Source organism: Pipra filicauda, unplaced genomic scaffold (assembly GCF_003945595.2).
Source record: "Pipra filicauda isolate LSUMZ 115617 unplaced genomic scaffold, ASM394559v2 scaffold92_size2517590_pilon, whole genome shotgun sequence".
NCBI classification, from domain to species: Eukaryota; Metazoa; Chordata; class Aves; order Passeriformes; family Pipridae; genus Pipra; species Pipra filicauda.
In genome coordinates this window covers 2,262,062-2,267,353 of record NW_024105120.1, presented here as the reverse complement: position 1 = coordinate 2,267,353, position 5,292 = coordinate 2,262,062, and the positions used below count along the sequence as shown (strand labels likewise).

The window sequence follows — 5,292 nt, the reverse complement described above, 5'->3', positions numbered from 1 at the left end:
ACATGGCTGGGAGGTTTCTCTTGGTCTGTATTCACTGCCACAAAGGAATTCCTCCAGGCTCCCTTGCCTTCCTTCTTGAGCTCCTCAGAGACCTCTGCTGCTGTCTCTGGCAGCAGACCAAGGGGAAACAGCTTCAGTTAAAGCTCCCGTTGTAGCTACAAAACACCATTGATCAGCCACATCTGTCAGTGCCAACAACTTTTTGAAGCTGTTACTCTTTTAATGTCTAGCTTTTTATTCAGGTTTCAGGTATGCAATGTAAAGAAAACCCCCAGAGAGTTATTTTTTTCTTTCTTTCATCCTATTGAAAGGAGAACCTGCTGTAGATGAGCACTCCTGAAAATATCAATTCAGATCCATTTCAGGCCAAGCCTGGGAGGTCCTACTCCTGTCCTTCAGGTCTGTAGGCAAAGCAAAACAAAATATGTGAAAACATTCACTGAATAGTTAAATCCCTGAAAGAGAGAGCAGAAACTGCTGAGGAATGCAATGACAGTATCAAGGTTGTCAGTAGCTGTCAGAAAAAGTCAGTGGCACATCAGAATATGTTCCAGTGAACACTGGTAATCGATCTCTTCTGCCAGGATGGGGTGCAACACTATCTTTTGGTGCTGGAGCTGTGGATGAAGTGTTAATGGCTGAATTTTATAAACGCTGTTAACAGAATAATAATGCAACCTCTTTTCTCCGCTGAGATACTGGATATCTCCACTGGGTATTGTTGAAAGGGTAAAAATAAAGCAAAACAAACAGAATTAAAAAAAAGTCCATAAGAAAACTACAGTAAATCCTGGCTCTGAAGGAGATATCCCTCCCTCAGTTGGGAGTAGACAGGAGGAGTCCATGATGTCCTACGCTGTTCCTGCCTTTGGCTGAAGTTCTCTGCACACAGGCCAGTGAGCTGCCACTGGCAGGTGCAGAGAATTGGGCACACCAACCCTGAGACATCCAAACCAGGTTTAGGGGCCCTGGGTCGTCCTCAGCTGCACTGGTGAGAGTTCAGGGCAGTTCCTTCGAGTAAACCAGAGGTATTTTGGATTTATACCTACATGCTTTCTGGCAGGGCTGTTGCGCTGAAAGATGCTAATCTTGCTTTAATCCCCACGGGATATTGACTTTAACAAAATACTCTATGCTTCATTTCTCAGCATTGCAAAACAACTTAATGGGCCGTATATTTCCAGTAATTTCTAGCTTATATTCTCACTCTTTCACAACACCAAAATGTCACTGGCTTTAGCCTTTTCAATACCATTTCCTCTGAGAACATGCAAGGAAAAAAGAAGGCAAAAAATAAGCTTTTATTTAAATAACACCATCCGCACATTACCTTTGAGCGTGGAAGAGGAGTTATATAAAGGCCCTTCCACTTACCTTTTCTCTGAGCAGGCTGAAAACCCTGCTTATTCCTTTATGATTGACATTTGTTTGTTTAGTGTGAGCCTTATTCCTTTCTTGTTCACACATTTATCAAGCATGAAGGTTTGCTATGGGTGACGTCAGTGGAATTTTATCAGCAGAAAAGCACACAAAAATGTAAGTACAACTGACAGAAGAGGCAGAATCTGAAAGCAAAAATATGCATTTGCGGTTACTGAAATGAAAGAAATGAAACTTATACTTGTCTATTTGCAGCTCTATTCCTTTGAAGCATTACAAAACCCCATGAAAATCTAGATCTTAGAGACTGTATAATCACTTAGAGAGTTAATGTGCATAAACATACATAAAACGTTTGTTTGCTTTTTCCTGCACAGCCTTTTTACTGTATTACTGTATAAATCAGACCTATTTTATTTTCACTTGCTAAGCCTTGTATTCCTTTTAAAGCACCTCAATGAATGAATACATATTTCCAAACCCTTACAGCCTTAAACCCCAAATTTATTATTGTATTTTCACAGAAAAAAAAGGCCTCCCAGACGTTTTTCTACGAAGCATATTATTGGAGATAGGAGTGGGAGATTTAATGCCTTGAGATATGATTTCCAACCTGGGAGGTGCATGACAAATCTGAGTGCAAAATATCATGTCATAAACGAGCAGAGAGTCTTAGCAGGAAAACTGGGAGCTCACCAGCCCTGTACTGTTACGGTGGCAGCTGTGCTAACGACGGACACAGTTCCCTGAAGAACATAAGTCTTTTCCCTCTTTCTGCTGCTGGCACCCAAGAGCATATGGCCATCATTGCGTGGACAAGACAGCTACAAGTCAGACCTGTGCAGAAACCAGGAGAAAAATCACCCTGATCACTCGAAGCGTATGGATCCAACGAGGCTTGAAAGCTGGGCTGAGGGGAGGGCTCCGCACACTCTGCTGGCAGCGAGTCGCTGCGTGTCTCAGAAAAAAAGGATGATCCTGCAAAATACGGATGAAAAATGATGTCTCCCTCATGCCAAGTGAGAGTAAAGGCTCGTTTATAGAGAGCAGGACAAACCAGAAAGAGTGATACGGGAGGTGCTGCCTCAGGATTGAGCTCTGGATTTGGCAATCTCCCACGGAGCAAAACCACAGGCAAGTTAGGGAAAAGTTGCAGGGCAGAGAACAGAGGCATCCTTACAAATTTTTTCTTCTACTTGATTACAGTTCTATTTGATAGCAAAGCCCTGGCTGGCTCTGCTGGATGTCATACATCCAGAGAGCTGCTTTGCAGGCACACTTTGTCTCTTGTCTGCAGCAATGCCATTGACTGTAGTCACATGTGGGACTGGTTCTGGATGTTCAGGGTGTGAAAAAGTATCACCTCTCTCCACATAAGAAAGACAGTCTGGTGGGTTTTTCTTGCTGCTCTTGCATCAGTCATGGCTTTCTCAGTTGGCCTGTGTGTATTTGCACTTTATTACTTACCTAAAAGCCCTGCAGGTGGATGTTCTGCCCTCAGAGACCACAGAGGTTACGAGCACGAGTGGTTCTGAGGAGGAGGGACCCCACAGTGTCCAAAAGGGATTAGCTCTACTTCCAAAAGGGGACTTCAGTGAGAAAATGCGTCACAGCCATCAGACCTTGCCAATGTCACAATGGCTCTGGCTGTAATGTAGATGTCTGTCTAATGGGCACTGGGCTAAAACCAATAAAATAGAATTCATACAGGCCACTGAACAGCTTCTGATGTTAATGGCTTTTGATTAACGCTGGCCCAAGTTGCATCTGTATTTTATTAACACTGTGTACAGAGTGAGTAGAATTCCAGATGGAGTACAAAGTACCTTTTTCTCTTGTTCTGCCCATAATTGCAAATGCTTAAATTGCACTTGTAGCTGTTTTATGACCTTAAACTCTGTGCATTTGCTACAGTGGAACATTGCAATTTCTAGGGAGCGGAAAGATCACACAGAACTGGTCGATGATCTCTGTGATGCAAATAAAAATAGTACCATAAGTGTTCAAATAAATATTTCTTTCTATTTCATGTTTTCATTTTTATTGCTTCCTCAGGTCACTTGAAATGAAATTGTCCTTCACAGGTCAAGCTATGGCTGCTTTGCAGACAGCAAAAAAGCCAGTGTTTTAGATCATTAGATGTTACAGCAATCCAAGTGATTTGCATTTCTGAGGGAAAAGCTTTTATTTCTGAACTGTTCACCTATTATAGATCTAAAAATGTACCTTTTTTTCTCATGAAAATGCCTGCCCTCAGAATTGAAAAAAAAAAAAGACATATTGCCAGCCTTGACATGCCACCTCTCCACCAGCTCTCTGAGGAGGTGCCCATTGCACTTTGGGTGGAAGTGATGATGACGGAGGAAATGAGCACTTTGTGCAGTGGAATTGCACTGGGACTCAGTGGGTAATGTGGAGGGAAAGGAGGTGGGAGACTCAGCCCCAGTGCAGGGACCAGACAGGCCTTCTGCTCTGCACCACACCTCCCTCACTTTTTATCAAGCTTTTTATCGAGCTTTTTATCAACTGGCTGCTGGCAGGCAAAGCTGTGCAGTTTTGGGAGAGCTTGAATCCAAAATGGATGTTTTAATCAGGCTCCCTCATGTCTCCATCAGATGGGAGACACGGTTTCTCCACACAACTCCCTTCTCCTCGGTCCCCCTCGGCAGCGGGTGACACACACTGCCACATCGTGGACATGACGGGGACAAGGCAGATGCTCAGGCTGCAAACAAGAACTGCAGATACCAGATTTGTGGCATCTGTGGGGATAAGCCATCACTGCCTTTTCTTGCATCCAGGTCATTTTTGTACCATGTTTTGCTTTCCTGACAGGCTCCCTTTGTCGAAGAGGGATCCTTGCCTCTGGGAGGTGGGTAGCTGAGGCTGGGTGCTGCCTAGAGGGAGGCTTTACTTTCCTGGGATATCTTTAGATGGCTCTTGCCCTCAGTCCTTTTGGTGGCTGCTACTGGTGCCACTACCTCTTGGTAGAGGGGCTGCGGTCATGTCAACTGTGGAGTTGAAGTCAGGCTCAGGAATGAGAGTTCACACATTCAGGAGTGTATGAAAATATTATATGGCAAAAGTTAATGGAAAAGGGTGCCTCATTGCTCATGGAGAGGTCATTACATTTTTAAGGCATTTATGAACAAATAAAATGCATCTGGGGAAAGAGCATACCCCACCACCTGCCATATTCCCCTCCCCATCTTCCTGCAATCCTCTTACTTATTAGCATTTCGACACTGCTTTTCTTTGAAGTACAAGCTGTATTTTACTAATATTATTTCCATTCATGCTGTGGAAATAAAACTTATGACAGTGTTGATTTCTCAGATCTCCTCAGAGTTTTTGAAATTTGCATTAGATTATTCTAATCACTTAGCCTCGTTGTATATATTTACACAAGAACTTTTGATGTTTAAACAGATCAGGCTGCAATGAGATGTGCAGGGGGAAATACATACCCCAAAGAAAAGGAAGCTCTTTTTTCTCTGACCACATCTTAAGCTAGAAGTTTTCAGATAAAACCATGGGTCAATGCCTTTGGGACCTGAGGGAATGATGGTAAGACTGGAAAGATGGAGGGATTTGCTCTGCTTTCAGAGACAGCAGGCAGAGATGGAGTTGGGCTGGGTCTCTATGAGTGCAAGGAAGGTGGTGAGGACTTGTTCCCTTGCACCCTTTATCGCTAATGTAACCTGTACTCCTGCTCATCTGACAGAAGAAATTGTCCAGCTTGAACCCATCATGTCTTTACCTGCACACACAAGTTTCTGGGGACTGAGCAGAAGCAGCAGATGCCAAATCCTGATTCTATTGAATTCAGTGGGAGTAGTAAAATGTTTCTTTTTTGGGGCAGCAAAAAGCCTGAGACTGTGGTGCAGTTGTGCTAGATCATGACATACGGGC

At 43.6% G+C, this 5,292-nt stretch overlaps 1 long non-coding RNA gene across 2 annotated transcripts; it reads right to left on the bottom strand.

Moving 5' to 3' along the window:
• Positions 1-217: 217 nt before the first annotated feature.
• Positions 218-2,951, bottom strand: LOC113992450. 2 transcript variants are annotated; one of them, XR_003542256.2, is made up of 4 exons: positions 2,848-2,951; positions 2,077-2,358; positions 1,375-1,565; positions 218-401 (listed from the first exon to the last, which is right to left on the bottom strand). It is a non-coding gene; the product is annotated as an uncharacterized LOC113992450 (long non-coding RNA). The 2 variants fall into 2 exon arrangements; XR_003542257.2 differs by having other exon boundaries at positions 2,218-2,358.
• Positions 2,952-5,292: the final 2,341 nt, after the last annotated feature.